At 39.2% G+C, this 19927-nt stretch overlaps 1 protein-coding gene across 2 annotated transcripts in view; it reads right to left on the bottom strand.

Annotated features, from left to right (window-relative positions):
- The window catches only part of TBL1X (transducin beta like 1 X-linked), a 196804-nt gene that overhangs the window by 76020 nt on the left and 100857 nt on the right, over window positions 1–19927 (bottom strand). For both annotated transcript variants that reach the window (XM_033051951.1, XM_033051952.1), the window contains one exon: window positions 16878–16985. The gene's annotated coding sequence lies outside the window, so the exon portion shown is untranslated. The remainder of the gene's footprint in view (window positions 1–16877; window positions 16986–19927) is intronic.

The raw sequence follows: 19927 nt of genomic DNA, 5'->3' as shown, positions 1-19927 counted from the left end.
GTCCTGCTTTATAAACCATCTTCACACAAGATCATTATATAAACCATTGGGAGATAGCTGGACAAGGCTGACCAGCATGTGTACAGCTTTTTTTTTAATGAGAAATTGATATAACCTCATCTGAAAACTTAAAAAAAAAGCCCTTTTAAAAATGTAAAAACTTTAAAAAAATTAGATACTAGTTAAACTCTACTATTGCTCTCAGATATAGTCTTTCTCAGATATATCAAACCTGAAATATTAAAATATTAAGAATAATTGTAACATTTCCCACTGCCTGCACGGAGCCACTTCAGTTCACATGGACTCCTTCAGGGTATTCAGAAACCGTGTGGTTGAAAGTCTCCTTGTGTATTTCATTCCATGAGATACCAGGCCATTCCCAAGGATGAAAATAAGCCTGGTTATTTCCCAACAAGTTTGACATTGTTTTGCCGTTTCCTGAATGAGTGTATCAGTCCTTGGCCACCACACAAATCATCCAGCCAGGACAGGCTATTTTTATAGTTCCCAGATGGTCTTTATGTACTTTCATGCATGACATGAGATTCGCAGGATACAACCACTCTGTCGACCTTGGTGCATGTGAAACTGTTTTCCCCAAGTACAGAAAGGTAGGAGCTGTGTCATACACATGGGTACATCTATTCATAGTTATGTCATGCACTTCAGCTAGCACTGCATCGTTTCATTTTCACAATGTACCTTGAAATTTGTCATTGGCAAGAGTTCAATTTGTGTCATAAAAAACACACTGTCTTCAGTTTCAGTTCAGTCTAGTTATCTGCTGCTTCCATAGGGATATATGACAAGGGATTTGCATTCAGGAGTTGAATAATACTTTTGACCCCAGCTCTATTTTGACAGCAAATACTCAGCCATTATCACCCATTTCTGAAATTATACTGGAGATACTATTGACAGTCAGCATCTGAACAAACTCTTCCAAAAAATTCCCTTGAGGCTGCCTTCATCTAGTCTTGGAAGTAGTAAGAAAAAAGCCCGCGCTCAAATGTTTGACCTCAGTGTTATTAAAGCTACCTGACTGAAACAAAACAATCAAATACCTCTAGGAAAGCCAACAGAAACCACGAATTACATTCCATTTATTCATATAGATTGCTGCTTAGCAAAATGGGTAATTTGCCACCTGTACAGCAGTTCACGTAAGTGGACATACATGGTGTTAGTAGATAGAATAAAAACAACTTTGACACTGCCAAAACGCTCGTAGCCTCTGAAGGCTCTTCCACAGTAAAGTATAGCAAAGCACACATGTAGTTTGGGAGACCACAGAGAAGGTGAAGCCCATGGTACAGAAGTAGACTTTATCTACTCAAGAATATCAGAGTGGGAGAGAACCTGAGGTGCCCTCGGTGCTTCAACTGCCCTGCTTGGCTCATTACTGTGTAGCTCCAGGCTGTAACTGAAACCAAGCTACACATCAGCAAGGGGCACTGACACATGACAGAAAACGCCTGAGGACTTGGACTTGTAACTAAGGCAGCAAATAACAACTTCTGTACAACAGCTATTCCAGGAACTTGCCAGACTGGTTTTCATATTCTCCTCCTGTTCTGGACATTACATCAACTTACAACAACTTAAAGAGAGGTTGTTGTTGATAATGATGAATGGCATGCTGGTTTCAAATGCTTTTATATATGGAAGATGAGAAACATTTTATGGAGCTGCAAATATAACAATAAAGTGACAGTATGCATAAAGCCATGGGATGCACACAAAAACAATGCAACATGCCTTTTTTTCTGTCACTTGGAACAACTTTATAATTTTAGTACAGCGCTGTAGCAAAATTCTTGAAAGAACATTGTTTTCTGTCTCTATTAGGGACTCATGGGAAAACTGCTCTGTCTGATGTTCAAATTACATCTTCCAGTATTAAACTTCTTGGTCTATACTTCGACAGTGAATTGACATTCTCCTTCACTTTGCTGAAAACTTTCCACAGTTTTAAAAGAGTATCTGGTACTTGCTACAGCCACACATTAATCTCTCTGACCTCACAACAAAGGAAAATAAATGTCCCATAAGATACTAAAAGAGAAAATGACACTCTTGGACAGCTGAACTGTGCCTGTAAACTATAACTGGAACCACAGACACATTTTTGTTTGGTTGGCTTAGCTACAGAGACCAGGGCTGAAGGCAGAATGAAGTCCCCAGGTATGTGCTCACTCTGGCTTGCAACCTGGTAGGAGATGTGGGTTGCACTGTCGAGCCTTGTTCTTCTCCTGAGCTCTGACTGCTTTGGGTAGGGATGGACATTGGTGTGTGGAAGCAGGATGTTCCAGGACAAGGAGATGTGACAAGCCTTCAGTCCATTCTGGCTGGTGTCACTCCTCAGCCGCTAAGCCTGAGCACTACATAAGATGCTACCTTAGTGTAAATGGCAGTAACAGACAGAACCAAATGGATAAAATCAGGATGTCTGATTCTGAAGTCTGGTTCAATTGCAGATTTGTTTTGTAACCTTGATTTACAGTTGGAAAGGTGTGTTTTATCAGCTTCAGTCAGCCCAAGGTCGGCTGGCTCTGCTGTGTGGAAGATGACAGGCAGGTATCCTCTGGCTGCCCTGAGCACTCCTGCCATGGCTCTGTCCACTACAGCACTGCTCCTGCCACTGAAAATGTCTCTGCTCAAGTATGAATATGGTGCACAGGCAGCAATGCAGGCCTAAGCTGTATCTAATAATTAAAAAAAAAAAGGAATAATATATTAAGAGATCTATATCCACTAAATTATTTTTCTGTACTTAAGTAAAGAGAAATCCTTTTCTTAGAAAAAAAAAATCACACAGGTTTTACAATCATTCTTAAGTTATCACCTTAAATAATGTAGCTTGACCACACAAGTGAGTCGGGTAGTAAATGAAATTCACAGTTAATCCAGAGAGCAATTAATTGTTAAAGTCTATTTATATGAGCTTAAAAATGTGTTGAAAAGAAACATATTTGTTTTCATGTCCTACACAATTAATTTTGCCTTAAAAGCTTGGAATATAACAAAATTTCGTAACAAGCCACCAGCGAGAGAAAAACAGTCTTATCCAGAATTATCATCCTTTGCTACTAATTCGTACGTTTGGTCTTGTACATTCTCTAAGCCATTTTTGTGCTAAGAGAAAGAAAAACCCCTGCAGCACTGGAAATTGTAAATAAGACTGTCCTTTGAGCACTGAGATGGTGAGAAAATATTTCAAACTTGCTTCATATTGTCTTAATGAAATGTGTTTTGTAATTCAAAATAATAATTAAAACTACACTGTTCAGGCTGAAGACTGATTACCAAAGATTACATTTGATTCTCAATTCCAACTCTGCAACCTTGGGAAATACAACTTAATCTTTTTACTTAGATCTCACTGCAAACCACTTTATAATAGATCACTTAGGATTCATTTATCTCACCAGTGTTTTGTGGTGATTAGCTGGACAAAACACACAGAAAAAAATGAAGCAAAATCCCAAAATGATAAAGTAAACCTTATCAAATGACACATATCTTCACTTTCAAAATTCACTTCAATACACTTCATCTTCACAATGAAAAAAAACCAGCCACGACTTTGAATGCAAGGTTGATTGGATTTCGTCACACTCCCAACCTTCCAGATACTTAATTCAAATTATTAATTGGCAGATAGCCAGAAGCAGGGGAGGGGAAATCTAATTTGTGCATGTGCTTTGACAACCAAAAATTCCCTTTACAACTGCTGATCTCCATATTCCCTCTGTTCATCTTCCAGAAAAGCGACAAAATAAGAGCAGAAGCACTGCCTTAGTAGACAAGAATAAAGTGCCAAAAGTATAATCCATTTCCCAACAACTGCAGAAACACACATTCTTGCCTTTTTGCTCTGTTTGTTTTCATTGCTGGTATTAGTAGTTAACTGCTGCACACAACATGGCAAGTCTCTCTGACAGGAGAAGCTAAAGCCTCTTTCCCAAAGAACTTTCATTAAAGCTCTTGACTAAACCCACTGGAGCTATTAAAAGTAAAGGATGAGACTTTACTGCTCTCAAGTGAAGCAGGGGCATGACAGTGGTGTCGAGGTACTCAGAGAACCCCACTGCTTTCAGCTCGAAGGAAGGCACAGCTCACAAGGACGAAGAAGAGGGATGCAGAGGGATACATTTAAGTCCACTTTCTAAGCTCACAGTTTCTTACGTCACATCCCACAATTATTTTTGCCTTTTCTCGTTTCTTTGTCATGCTTTTAAAATTTCATAAATTCTCCTTAGTTTTTGGGGTATTCAGAATGAACGTTATCTTTATGCTGGGGTGGCTGAAAATGTGCAGTTTTCTATTTCCAAGACACAGCTGACTAAACCTGGCAACGTTTAGAGAATCTGCTGAAATCAATACCTGACTTCCTCTATCCCAAGTATCATTAATTAGATAACTGACAGTAAAATAAAATAAAAAAGAGAAAAAAAGGAAAAGATACGATGATCACTGTGATCTACCTACTTTTAATAGCAGTCACATTTACTGCTACCATTGAAAGAGTAAATGGTTAAATCTGGAAATATTCATAGCATTAAAAAATACACAAAAATTCATATTCAATTTTTACAGGTAATGTAGGCAATAGAAAATCTGGAGCTAAAAGCAGTACGTGAAATAAAATAATCATTTAGGTTGGAAAAGAGCTTTAGGATCATGAAGTCCAAGTGTACAATAATGGTATTCATATGCCTTGTAATTTGTTCCTTGCAGAAACCCCTGTGGAGCCTGAACAGCCAGAAGCTGAAGCCTGGAGAGTCCCAGCTGTCACCACAGTGCAGGTGACCCCAGGAGGCTGCAGGACACTTATGGAATAGTAGAACTCCACTGTGGGGAGTTCAGCCATGGCTGGGTAGATTTAATACAGCACTGTGGCCTCACTGGCCAGGTTTTGCACTTCTTGCTGTATGGCCTGCAAAGCCTTTTGAATAAATGGTATTACAGACTTGGGATTTTATACTGCTCGTCATTGTATTACTGCCACAGTCAGTGGGAATAAATTTGACTTCAGGAAACCAAAGGTCAACCTGCTGCAGTTTTCTTTCTTGCACATTACTGCTAATAAGAAGTTGTGTCAAAGTGAAATTAACTCTAATCTGCAGGGCTTCCATACTCCTTTTTGCAGTGTTGTTGCCATAGATACAAACAGCTATATCTGACCAAAACTCAATCGTTTGTCTGTTTCACAGGGAAGGTGAGTTAGACCTGATTGTCTTTTATCAGCATGGACTACGACCAGTAGTCAAAAATGCAGCAAATACTCCCTTGTTACCATGTGCACTAGCACCAGTATTTGGGGGAAGCACTCCAGTATGAAAGACATCTCATCTGGAAGCTATGCTGTTACTTTCCAAAATCTGTATGCAAATTCAAAGCCATAATTTGGCCTTTAATGTAACCAAATACCCTTTAAACATGAGGGGAGTAAGTTTCAATATGCTCAACATTCAATTCAAATCTTTCAAAAGTTAGCTCATCATTCAGCACAGCACACAGAAAACCGTTTTGCAATTGCTCCCCTTACTACCAAATCTTTTTGTATTCAGAAGTATTTCAACTGTCCTGTCAGTTCCAAGAGGTAAGTAATTTAATTTGAAAAAAAGAGGCACCCTGTCAACCCTTTCCCAAGTCCCAGGCTTTTGTAAAATCCAGTCCTATCTGTACTACATATAGCAAGCAACCACATCTTGCTTAAGTCTTGACCTCATCCTTTTACCTCTGTTTCAGCTTGGTGGGCCTAATTTAAGTGATGATTTACTAATTAGATGAAAAGGCATTAAAAATGCCTGCAAAACTGATCAGGAATCAAGTCCCAGTGACTACCTCACCTTCACTTGCCAAATTACCATAGCTGCCACATCAAAGGTATTGCAGATCAACAGCACAATTCAGACTTGAGGGTGGATTATTGACAACTGAGTATTACTGATGGGTAAATCAAAACTAAAAATGTTAGCTTTTCAAATGCAGGGGAAGACAGGGGTTCATAAGGATTCTCCTAATAGCCCATTTGTTTCCTGCTTCCAGATCTGTTTAGTTAACATTCACTGTACTGATCTGGTATAAAACAACTGGGGATGGGGGAACACAATATCGACTGGTTTTATTCCAATACTGGGCTGAAAAGCCTATTAATTATGTAGATATTACACACCATTCATATGAAATGACTTTTGCTTTTGAGTGTTTACTTACTATGGGAAAAAAGTAACAGTGCTTTTTAAGCAATACCCCAACAACTTCTTGTATATTGTCTATTACCCATAAGGAAATGAGGTAATTCTAAGGGCAAAATGTTAATTTTTATCTGTTATATTAGTTAAAAATACTACATGGTAATGAAAAGCTATTCTGCATTGTTCAAAACAAAAGTAAGAGAGGCTAAATTTATAGAAATGTTCAGATGCAAGGTACAGCATACGATAAATTGTCACTGGTTTTAAGCAGTTTTATACCTAGTTTTTTGGCTCAGATAATACAAAAAACAAGCAGGAAAACCTGATCACAGATGTATGAATTTATCTGTTTTATCAGTTCAGTTCTAGTTTAAAGCAGTTTAAATGAGCTTTGATAATGAAAGGCGATGGGAACAGATCAAATGGTGCAAGTGATTTGATTAGTTCCCTGCTAACCATCTCGGGTAGATTTAATTTAGAGCGGCACGATCACGTCTGACTGTGGTAAACAGCTCTGCACCTGCCTTCCGAGGTGACACCTGCACAGGAGAGCTGCTGCATTTGCAAGGGTGTTAGGGAACATCACCCATTTTAAGCTTCTGGTATCTTCCCAGGACAAAAAAAAAAAAAGTTCAATAAAGAGAACGATGCAAGTTTCCAGAACACTAAGAAATAACCCAATGAATAAAATCTGCTGTGTCAACTAAACTCTCTCCAGAATCACTGAGAAGCATTATTACAATTATGTAAACAACCCCTGGGGCTGACTTTAGTAGTTAACTCGAGCAAATGGGACAAAGCCACAGCAAAAAACATACACCTGAAAGATTTCATCAACAAATCCATTCCAGGAGTTACAGACTTGCCACAGTATCAGAAATTTTATTTCCTCCATCCCTGCAAAAATAAGGCCACTCCTATTTTGCTCTCTCTTTCAAAGAGACATACAATTCTTCTGCAGCATAGCAACAATGGTTTAAATCAATACAAACACAATCTCATTTGTCTCCAATATTCTTGTGTCAAAATATTAGGAACACAAAACATAATATAATGATGCAGACCACTACCTATGAATGAGTTCTTAATGCTCATTCTCCTGTGAAATCCTAACCCAAACCTGACTTGAGAGTTAAGAGAAGTGCCGAGAAGCTGGACTCCAGAGAAGCTGATATACTCTCTATCTGAGCCCCTGTATGCAAACCAAAGGCATGCACTGATTGCAGGACAGATGACCACAGCAAGAATGAGAGACATGGCACCACAAAAGCTTTGGGGAAGGATTGAAATAATATCCACAAGATAAATGGAAACTCCGTGCAAAGAGATTTTGCAAACTCCCAAAATACTATTATGATGAAAAAAGTTAATATACAGAAAGATTGGTTAATTTATAGGAAAAAAATATGTTGGCAAATCTGTATTTACACAAAACTGGTAATAGGCAGTAACAGCAGACTTAATACCAAGGCTTTTTTACCTTCTTTTTTTTTTTTTTTTTAGATTTATTTTGGCTACACAAGCTAATCAAACCTCTATGGAGAAGAGAAATTCAGAGGATCCCCAAGCTTAGGCCTCTCAGCCAGGGCTGTCTGATCATTCCCTCCTCCTCTTTCACTTTTCCCTGAACCAAGTGTATCTACTGATACCATTCCTCAGAGCACAATTCTCACACTGATGGCACCACAAATAGCCTTGCTTCCTTAACTTTTGCTGCTCTGGCCTAGGGTTATTATTTAAAAGAGTATTTGTTACTTTTCTCCTTTTAAATCATCTTTGCATAATTTAACATGTCCTTAATGGGGAGAATTTTCGCTCTTTGAGCTGGCAAAGACCGTATATATTAACAGACTTCCAAAACATTATCTAATTAGTTTAAATTTGAAAGATTTGGGCTTACTCTTAAAGCAGGTAATTTACAAAGACTTATAAGGTTCTAGAGAGAAACCAAATGTATGCATAAATTACAAGTAAAAACAGCTTCTCCAGTTTAGTACTAAACAATGATTTATCAACTCAAATTGTTTAAAATAGAGTCATCCAGCTATGATTTACAGCTTGACATAAACCTAGAGTTCTTTAAAAGAAGGAAATTAAAAAAATATTGGAGTGAAATAATTTATTTGGAAATGTTTGAGGCAATGTTTTGTGAAAACATGGCTGGAAAGACCTCATGTCATTTCAGATAGCAAGTTTAGACTTTGTCGTATTTTAACACAGCTGAACTTTTGACTTGAAAAATAAAGAATTTGGCAAAAAAAAGGTATGAAACTAGAAGTGCAAAATGAGATTCTTGTTATTATTGTACTAAAACCTGATATAATTTATTTTTAAACATGAGATTAATTTACATTTGAGGTCAAATTTTGAAGCAAATTATTGAGCCTTAAATGACCAAAGAAGTTTAATATCTGTATTCATGGTATGGAGTCACATAAGGAACAAAAAAAACACACTGCTGTTTAAGGCCATATTACAATATTTATTCTAAAAGGTGCACTGCACCCTTCTTTTGTGTCAGTAAAGGAATTATTATTTCTGTGTAATGATGCTCTATTTTTAATATAGAGGAGAAGATTAATCTCAATGTCAACTCCTTGCTCTACCTTGATCTGCAACAGTATTTCAAACCTAGCAGCCCAGTAACTACCATGGAAGGAATATTTCTTCATACAGACTGCTGTTTTCCTAATATTGTCAACTGCACTTAATGGGACATATTCTAAACATTTTGAGATAAACCACCAAAAAATAAGGTTTTCTTGATGCATTTTTCAGTTTCAAGAGGCAGAATTGAATACCAAAGGCAAAATTGCAGTAGGAAGCTGTAAAATATGGCTGTAAACGAATGTCATGTTTTATATATTATATATTTTTCATAACTGCCCATCCAGACAAAAGTATTACTAAATGTGTGAAATACTATACATTAAAATTAAAAGATTGAAGACACCTGATTTATAGTGCAGATAGTTCAGCATAAAAGTTAAAGCATTACTTGAAGGCCAGTGACCTAAAGGGAAATTTTAATTGTTTCAGCATTTTCTAGCATCTCACACGAAGCTAACCTCAGGTTTTGCTTGGCACTTTATAATTCAATGAAGAGAGAAAATGTCTAGCCAGAGTCCTGGACTCACTTCAATCAGTAAGAAAGATGCCAGTGGCCTCAAACCAGCTATTACTAAAAAGGATGAGTACACAGTACAAACTGTTCAAAGCATGGTATCATTATCACTGTGTTTACAAAGAGTTCTCTGAGTCAGACTGGTACTCTTTTCTGTGTAGCGGAGAAACAAAAATATCTTATACTTTTAAAATTACAGTAATTTCACGAATACAAGCCGCACCAATTTGACTAAGATTTTGCTCCTAAACCGGAAATGCGGCTAATAATCAGGAGCGGCTAATACAACCTCAGAAGTGCCTGCCAGAGTGCTGAGCCGAGCAGCTGCAAAGTCGGCATTTTGCGATTGTTACAAATCGCTACTTTGTTGCACCGCGGGTGGAGCCTGGCTCCGTGTAGGCAGAACGGGGGGCGGGGAGAGAGGCGGGAGAGCTCTCTTTCCTCCTCTGCCACAGCCCAGGGGAGAGACGGGGGGGGGGCCCGGCGCCGCCATTGCTGCAGCTCGGGGAGGAGAGGGGGGACCCGGGCCGGCCCTACCGCGGCCGGGGGAGGGGGGGGGGGACCCGGGCCGCCCCTACCGCGGCCCGGGGAGGGGAGGGGGGCCCCGGGCCGCCCCTACCGCGGCCCGGGGAGGGGGGGGAAGCCGGCGCCGCCATTGCTGCGGCCCGGGGAGGGGGGGGGGAAGCCGGCGCCACCATTGCTGCGGCTCGGGGAGCCGACGGGAGCCCCGCGCTGCCATTGCTGCGGCCCAGGGAGGGGGGGGGAAGCGCGCGCCGCCATTGCTGTGGCCCGGGGAGCCGACGGGAGCCCCGCGCAGCCATTGCCGCGGCTCGGGGAGCCGACGGGGTGCTTTGTCCCCGCCCGCCGCCGCCGCGGCAGGAGCGGGGAAACTCCGTCCCTGCCCGCCGCCGGCGCCACGGGCGCGGGAAAGCTCCGTCCCCGCCCGCCGCCGCTGCCGTAGGAGCAGGGGAAGCTCCGTCCCTGCCTGCCACCGCAGGGCAGCGCCGACCCGGGGTGACCGAGCCCAGGGGCAGCGGCGGCCGGCCCCGAGCTGCAGCACCGTGCTGGACCACCTGGCCCCGTCAGCGGCCCCTAGCGGGCCGAGCCTGCACAGCCTTAGCTCAGCCAGTAAACCCCGCCCTCCCGCCGTTCTGTTAATAATTGCATGCGGGTCCTCACTGCGAACGACAGAGCGGCTTATATTCGTGTGCGGCTTATCTATGGACAAAAACCAAAATATTTGCCAACACCCAGAGATGCGGCTTATAGTCAGTGCGGCTTGTATTCGTGAATTTACTGTAGTTGTACAATGCTGAATGTAATCATCCTTTAAACAGACAAACAAAAAAAAAAAAAAGGAAATATTTTTCTATCAGGGAATGTAAAAATGATTAAGGTGAATCATTATATCCAGAAACCTTGATTACAGAAGGAACTAAGTAGGGACTAGAGAGAAATTATTCTACATTTCCTTGATCAGAGATATACAATCATGCTATAGATGAAGGCAGCCATGATTGATTATTCTGTTTATTAGGACTGCAAGCTGGTTAGATAAAAGGGAAATTAATTTGTGCATGCATCAGTTGAACAAAGCTTATTTAAACTGATTTAGGTTGACGATAAACACAATTCATGTTACAGACATTTGGGATGCTTGCTAAATCACACTGTAGCTCACAGAGCAACCAATAAAAAATGTTAACCATTTCAGATAAAATAAAAATTACAAACCCACTTTATTCTCCTACAACAGAGATGTTCAGAGGAGTGCCTTTCCTGTTCCCTCAATATTTGCTGAGTAGCTGCCATTCATATTAACCCAATCCCCAGAATCATTTATTAGAAGATACAGCACCATACAACCCTGGGCAGCCATCTCACACTTGAAGGTCTGAACACAGCAGAGATTATTCAGAGGCTATGGAAAAGTCAACAAAAGCCTATTCAGAGACCTACTGAACAAATGGTGGCACTGGTGTGAAACCAGGTGTGCTGCAGCTGTTTGCCTCTGCTCCTTACCTGGAGTTTACTGTCCCTGGCAGCTGAACCAGAGCTGGATTGACTGATCTCTCATTGCAGTCTTTGAAGTCGGAACATCCTGGTCATTTTAAGAGACTTCAGCAAGAGCTGGCTGGGAATGGACTTTGCACTAAAGCAGCCAGGGGACTTGAATGCTCTGCTTTTGCAGCTCAGCCTGCGGGCACTGTGATACCTTAAATCACCTCAGCTTTTTCTGCGGTGATCAGTCACTCTCCAAATATGCCATTACAACAACTTTATTAATCGTTGTATTCACATTTGTGAAAAAAAAACCAAGCTTGGACCAAGGTCCTTGATTACAAAGCCAAGTATGAACCTGCGACCTCAGTGCTGAAGTAAAAACACAGTATCAATGATGACCATGTTTGCAAATCCATTCTGATTTATTACATCTGAAATACCTCCAGTTTACACCAAAGAACTACACCTTAACTTTCACCACTACATTAAGTAAACTTTTGAGAAAAAAGAATAATTTTATTTTTCTTAATTGACAGCATTTAGAATGAAGACTAGACAGCAAAATACCAGGTGAAAATGTTCACAGGCTGCTTGAAGACGGAATTTCTTCTGAAATTAACTGATGCTAACCTGTATATTGGGCACAGATTTTTAGCATGTACTATCTAACAGTATGTTTATCCATCAATTATATTAATCTTCAATTAAATCAAAGCAGTTCAGATAGGAACAAAGTCATAAAAAATGTAAATGGAAATACAGATCTTGTACATCTCCAAGGCTTAATTAACTGCTTATTGAAAAAACACTTATATTACCTGCCCTGTTTCTGTGTGGGATGGCTGCATGAGACATTCAAATTATTCAGGAACATATTTAACTAGACAGTCTGTAGTAATTCCATTTCTACACCATGATGTGGTAAAATAATTCAGTTTAAAAGAAAAGCTTTGTTTGAATCAACCTTTAAAAAGGAGGAAACTCTATTTGTTTTCAGAGGAAAACTGTCCTAGCTCTGTTTTGGAAGCAGCCAATTTACTGCACATACACAGTCCCTCGTTAGAGGCAGGTCACAGAAGGCACAGTGTCTCTGGAATGTGCTACAAACACACTGTGTGCACAGTACCTGCCCGAAGAAATAAATACCTGAGCTCCCCGAGAGTGCTGCAGCCTCAGCTGAGTTCACTGACCTGGGCATATCTCTGCAGCTCTGCCCAGACAAGTTAAGCAGACTTTGGGTGGATGAAAAAGCACTGATGACCTGTGTGAAGTCTTTGCTGGGTAAACTCAGAGGAGCAGTTTTGGGCAAGGCAGAGCTCCATTTCCCCCTCCTTGTGGCACAGTGTTTGCTCATGAAGGTATGAACCTTTCACTTCAGCTGGCGCTCCAGCTGAACTAAATACATACTTATTCATGATTACAACAAAAATTGCCTTTTCTCACTTTGCATATCTCTTATGAGCACTTTCAAGTGACTGGCACAGTGAATGTGGTATCATAATGTGCTCTACAAACCAAATAGTAGAGTATGGAATTATCACAGTTCAGTCCTACAAGGTCTGAACTATGCCTTCAGTAATCACCAGCTTAATTTAAAAATCAAAGGATAAGGCATTTTGCCACCTCATTTTGGAATGCTAGCATCCTCTTACTATCATCAAAAACCTTCCTTGAAACCTCAGTTGTGTTAAAAACAAAAGATTTTAAAAAAGCAGCGTAATAATTTTATTCCACTAGCAGTAGTTTAAAACTGTACTGTGTAGGAGAAAGGCTCAAAGCAAGTATTTCAGAAGCTACCCATGACTGGAATAGTAGTTCCATCTCTCTACCACAATGTAAAGTACATAGGTCCATATTCTAGCTATATATACTTTTTTCTGACTTGGTTGATAGCCCAAACAGTACTAATTAATATTTCATTAATTTCATTAATAAAATCAGAGTTCAGTTAACCATGATTCACCAAGTAGCAAGAGAAATACCAAGGAATAGACAAATAAAGCTCTACTTCAGCCATGAAACAGCTGCAAATTTAAAGAATGTTCACGTTATCTTAAAATATGCTTATTTAAAAAATATTATTACAACATTTAACTGTTTTTCAGTGAACAGTTATGATGCCATTAGACTTTTAAGAATCACGACTCTATGAATAAATAGTTTATGTGTACACCCACAGGTGCAATATTATTTGATGGCAACACTTAAAAAACAATGTTAGAAAACAAAATCAATACAGAGTTTGTTAATTTAACCTCAGAATTTTAAAGGATATTGTTTAAAAGCAGTTTGATTTTTTAGTCCATAAATCTAACTGACCAATAAAATTATTTGGTGGGATCAGTTGCCACCAAATTTACTTAGCATACAGAAAGTCTCTGTACCTTATGCCCGTGCAATATCGCTTTTAAAGTTCTAAATAAATTTTAAAAATTAAAAAAAATTGGTAACTGTAAAAAAAATATATGGGGGTATTATGGTACTTTTCTGAATCATGCATTTGCAAGCAAACTTTTTGTTTATAGTTTCTGTTCATTTCTTTGTATAAAATGCAGTGTTCCTCTTATGCAACAAGAAGATAGGTATTTCCTCAAAATAAAGAATGCTGATGCTAACTTATGGATAATGGAACATTCTTCTCAATGACACCAAATGAATGCTTCTGAAAAAATACTTTTCTGGAAACTCTTAAAAAAATAATGAACCTTTTCTTATATTCATCTGTGCCTCTGCACTTCTACCAACAGTCACAACTTGCACTACCACATTTCAATCATGACATTCCTGAACTGCACTTCTCCCAAGCTCTTCGAACAACAGAAAGCTGTTGTTATGCTGATACATTTGAAGTACCTTCCACTACATCCTATCCATTTTGTTCTTAAATTCAAAGTAACTAATTCATACAAGAAACATAAAACTAGGAAAAGGTGACCTGTTTCTTCCTAGGTATCGTGTGCATACACCTACTTCTCCTACTTTTTCAAACTGAATTTCCCCAACCTTTCATTTTTTGACATCTAATTTTGCCTCATCTCTTCGCTTTATCTTGCTTTTCCACAAGGTTTTCCAGCCAAAATACTTTAACTCCCTGTGCATTCATACAACATATCCCACATGATCCTGATAAAGTTGACCTCTTACCATTGTCACACCTATCATATCAACAAAAGTTATCAACAATTATCATTGTAACTGCTGAGGACATACCCATTAAGAGCCAGACAAAGGGTATAGAAGATGGTATTCGACATTATAAGCATCACTATTCCTCAAAATTACTGGTAATTCAGGAGTCAAGGTCTTTAATTCATATCGATAACATGCTAGCAGATCCCAGATATACATCCTGTTGGCAATCTGAGATAAAGCAAACGACCAAACCATATCAGAGAACTGGATGATCGGCCTAAGTATGCATTTGTGAAACATGAACAGAACTGTGAAGAAAGTTCATCTGAGAGAAATAAGCTAGAAATGCCATGCAGTCGGTAGTAACTCATCAGGCACTCCCAAATTTTATTGCTAGAATACATACTGAATGCACAGGCTCAGAGTGTAATTATCATTTTGGTATTTGAAAAAATTAGTTAATAGAAAGCATAGAAGTTCATTAGCCCAGTAAACTAGGGAAAAAAATTTGCACTTGGGAGAAAGTACAAGGTTAAAAATGTGGAGAGCTCTCCCTACCTCACTGCCACAAGGGACCAAAGGTAATGATTAAATAGCCCAAAAAAGGCAATCTGTGGCAAAAAAATCATGCTGCCATTCTGGGTTAAGAGTGCAATTAGCTTGAAATATAGAATAGACTTTAAAAATGAAATTAATTGTAATAGGAAGATGTGGCAGTACAAGACCTCCAACTTGGGATTCATGTTTTAAAGGAATACAAACACACTACACAAAAAACCCCAAACAAGAAACGTATACTTTCATCTAAGTAGAAGAAAAGCATTTTTAGAGATAAGGAGGTTGTTGGTAACCAAAGCCAATGCTAAAAGACAACTTTAAATTAGTACACTGCAGTAATTTGTGCTTTAAGAGTCTTAAAAATATTTGTGGGAGGATCATTTCAATTATGCTAATTTTCAATACATTCTGGAGCACCAGAGAAATTCAGTAAGAGTGCTAGTATTTTCTGCTAATAGTTGAGGATGGTAAGCAGTATGATCTCAGTAATTATAGAGCTTTATGCCATTACTAATCTCAGGCAAAATAACCACTGAACTTATAAAGGATAAATTCACTGGGAAATGACATGAACAAAACTGATGCCAGTCAACACCATCTTATAGAAACTTGCTAAATAAAATCAAGAATTTTATTTAATCATCTGATACAATTACTAACTCTGGTCAGCAGAAGTTATTTCATAAATGAAACCCACAGACTTTTGAACGGCATTCACCTTACAGCCAGAACTCAGAGTAAGAACTTATTATCAGTATCATCAAATGGGATTAAGATATAGATATGAATAAGTAGCTGTTAAGAAATAATAATTGAAAAAGTGCTCTACATTCCTTCAATAAAATCACCCATTGTAAAATCATCACTCAACACTATTTAAGAGTATCAGCAATGATATGAAAGTAAATACTGTTGATAGCAGTAATGGCACAGGAATTGTCAAACTGGTCAGTAAAGACTGCAAAATTGTTATCCAGAATAATATGGATTTGTCTGTATGGTTGGAACAGTGTATTTCAGCTAAGTGGACTTGTGTAGCAAGCAAGAAACAATGCAGTACCCAGAAAACAGTGCACAGAAGCCACAGACTTCCAAAATACGTATAATCTTAATGGCATAGAAGCAGTTCAATATAAATGACAGTGAAGCCTGACACCAAAAGGGAGTAACAAACTTCCCACACATGCATAAGACCAGAGATACCTCAGGCCACAGTATCAGTGGTGCTGGAATAGCACACTGTTTTCCCAAAATAGCAAAGACCTTGCTCTTCTCCATTATTCACAAAAAAAGAGGAAGAATGTTGTACCTTCATAAGATGTTAACCAGAATGCCCACATGCTGCTATCAGCACAGAAACTCAGGTGGAAAGAGCACAGCAGCAATCGGAAAATGCTGCAGAGAACCAATGAATGTTACATGAACACAGAAGCTGTCTCTGATCCACTGCAGGAGAATAAGATTGCTCAGGCCTAAAGTTAGAGCTCGGGCAGTACTGATAGTGGTGTAGGTACAGCAGCAAGATCTTACTTGCTGATATATTTTGGGGTTATTTCCTACCATAGCAATTACTTAACACCAAAGCCACTCAAAGAATTGTACAGTACTTCCTTGTTTTGCTTCTTCAATCTGTATCTTAAAAATCAACCCTGAACAAATGTAGACTTTTTGTCAAATTCCTCTGTTCAAGAGAGCTGGACTGCTATAGCCTTAAGTGACAACCCTGGTAGGAGTCCATCATCACATATGTGCACAGACCTGACTCCCTGGGTGACTTCGCCAAGGAAAAGCCTGACAGGACAGGAAGTGGCACACCAGAGGTGAGCTCTTTTTGGTGATTCCTTTTGGCTTACCTGGTCGTGAGACCCTTGAGCTGCTGAATGCTGCTCCTCGCAGGCTGCTGTCGAGAGTCTGGGGGTTTGAGTTACCATGGAGATCACCGCATCTGACAGCTGAGGGGGCTGCAATGAGACAGAGGTACCCATCAAACCAGTGTCCATCACCTCATCAAAACACAAGCACTTGACTCCTCCCGCTTTGGATTCACCAGGGTCCGAGCTTCAAGATCAGGAGCTTTAGCTAAACTGTAAGGGGAAAAACCCAATACCCATCACCAAAAGAATTAGAGGTGAGGGCAATCCCCAGTGACACACAGCATTTGAGCATTTTGCAAAGCCATGCGCTTTTTCAGGAGCTTGGAAGGATCCTAATATACCATGAGCTAGACTCAACAATTTTCAGCCTCTCTGGTCAAATATAACAACAGCAAGCAATTCACCCAGAACCACTGCTGAGCACAGGACTGAAATAGCAGTGTTTCAGAACGGTGAGACACACAAAAGTGCTCCTCAAAAAGCCTCCAGTGGGAAACTGATCGAGCATCACCTCTGTGAAAGAAAGAAGTAGGCAAAAGAAGTCACCTTCTTGAATGTTTTTAGGGTAAGGCTGAAGGCAAGCATTTATGAAAATCAAACATGAAAGACAGCCTGACACTCATCTGCAATAACAAATCTATTTGGGGACTTTTCCAAGCCTGCCAACAAGCATGATGAGTAAAGCCTCACTTCTTATTGCCGTTGTCATTCCAGCACCATGTATATTGACTAGTTTCTTATTCTCCTATTTTAAGCCTTAAGTCTTATGCTCAATTTTTGTCTACATAGTTTAATAACTAAATGCTGTAAAGTAAAATGAGATAGTAATTGGAGACTTTTAAAATTAATTATCCTCTTCCACATAAATGTCTGGCAGCTTTTAAAACTATTGTCGTGGTTTTGTCTGGGATAGAGTTCATTTTCTTCCTAGCAGCTGATACAGTGCTGTGTTTTGGATTCAGTATGAGAGTAATGTTAGTGACACAGTGATGTTCCAGTTGTTAAGTGAGCAGTGCTCACATTGAGGGATCTCCGTTTCCTGTGCTCAGCCAGTGAGCAGGTGCACAAGAAGCTGGTGGAAGCATGGCTGGGACAGCTGTCATGGTCTGCCCAATCCACACCACACAATGTCACACCCAGTATATGAACTGTGGGGAGCTGGCTGGGAGGGGCTGTTCACTGCTTGGGGCTGTGCTGAGCACCTGTCACCAGGCAGTGAGCAATTGTATTCTGCACCACCTGTCCTTTTTGGGGTTACTTCTCTCTCTTGGTTTGTCATCTCCCTTTTAATCATAATATTTATTAATATTATAATTAGTATTATATTTTGCTTGTTAACTACTTATTTCCATTATTAAACTCATATTTTCTCAACACATGGGTTTTACTTTTTTCCAGTTTTCCTCCCCATCCCACTGGGTGAGTAGGGGGATGAAGCAAGTGGCTGTGTGGTACTTAGTGACCAGCTGAAGTTAAACCACAACAACTATGCTTTAAGTATCATTTTATGATATAATCAGTTTAATAGATAACATATTTAAACACATCATCAGGAAAAGCTTTCATAAATCCAGTTCTAATTCTCAGTCTGCACTACTACAGTATGTTCTCATTCACTTCATTGAGACATAAATACACCATCTAATCAAATACAACTGCTCACTTCAGAAAGAGTTACATCTATCCTAATTGGAGGTGAATGACTACACAAGGGACAACACTTGCCCACTGAAGCATCACAAACTATTAGCAATACATCAACTGGACATCCATAGTTTTTCTGCATTAGTCTACTGAATGCATATAAATCTTCATCTATGTGGCTACGTATCTAATCACCTGTCTAATTCTCAGATGGCATTCTGAGTCAACTGTTCTCATCTCTCCATCTCATCTCATGATTTATTTTTTTTTTTTTTTTGCAATTAAGAATCATTGACTGGTTGGGGTTTGAAGAGACTTAAAGATTACCTCATTTCAACCCTCCTCCATGGGCAGGGACACCTCCCACTAAAAACCCCATCCAGCCTGGCCTTGAACATTGACAGGGCTGCAGCATCAACTTGTCTCCCATCTCATTTTTCCTGTGGAGTATGTTATGTTTATGCAAAATACAATATACTCAAGAACCATAACTGTGTGTAAATATAAAATATGAAAATCCAAGCAACAATTAGAGGATTTATCATGTCTTATGGGAAAATTGTTAAGAGTATTATTACACTAAAATTATCTCTATTCAATACTCCTACATTGTGCTATGCAACAGTAACTAACACACACTGAAGCCGCTCTCATGTCAAATACCCGGGAAATAACTGGCTCATATGCAACGAAGGTTTCTGCAAGATTCATGGAATTTAAAGCACATTGTAGAATACCAGATACTCCTACTGTAGCACTGCAGATGAATCAGGGTTATTGAAGAAATTCTATTAATATTTTCTGTCATAATTATATTCGTAAACTGGTTGGGTCATGTTTTCATTTGTTCTGTTTAGAAATTTTAAAAACTGGATCACTGGGGATTTCTATCAGTGACAGTATCACTTAAAGGCTATTCATCTTGCCACAATGCTACAGAGGCAGGAGGCAGCACTGCAAGCAGCTGGTAACACAGGCTGCAAGAGCTAATGACATCCTTTGGTAAGATCAGCTTTGGTTACCTTGCAAGATAACTTTATGGCAAATACTGACTCTCTACTGAAAAAGTGAAAAGTAAAGTGAAAAAGATATATTAGAGGTGAAAAGATAGGATTATTATAATTTTATTACCTATAAGTGTCAGCAAAGCTTAAAAGTTACATGTATTTCCCTTATGGTTGGGTGAGAGCACACATGTATTGATGATTGCAGTAAGCATACAGTATCATATGGCCCTACTCCCAATGCTTTACTCAACAAGAGTTTCTTCAAATAAGATTTCATATGAAAGTAAATACTAATATGAGCTTTGAAATAAATAGTAGGTAAAGACAAAAATGTTCTTTTAAACTTTCTTGTAATATTAGCATTACAACCTATAATTG

Source organism: Catharus ustulatus, chromosome 2 (genome assembly GCF_009819885.2).
Source record: "Catharus ustulatus isolate bCatUst1 chromosome 2, bCatUst1.pri.v2, whole genome shotgun sequence".
Classification (NCBI taxonomy): Eukaryota; Metazoa; Chordata; class Aves; order Passeriformes; family Turdidae; genus Catharus; species Catharus ustulatus.
Note: the sequence above shows the minus strand (reverse complement) of the source record. Positions and strands in the feature narration are given on the sequence as shown.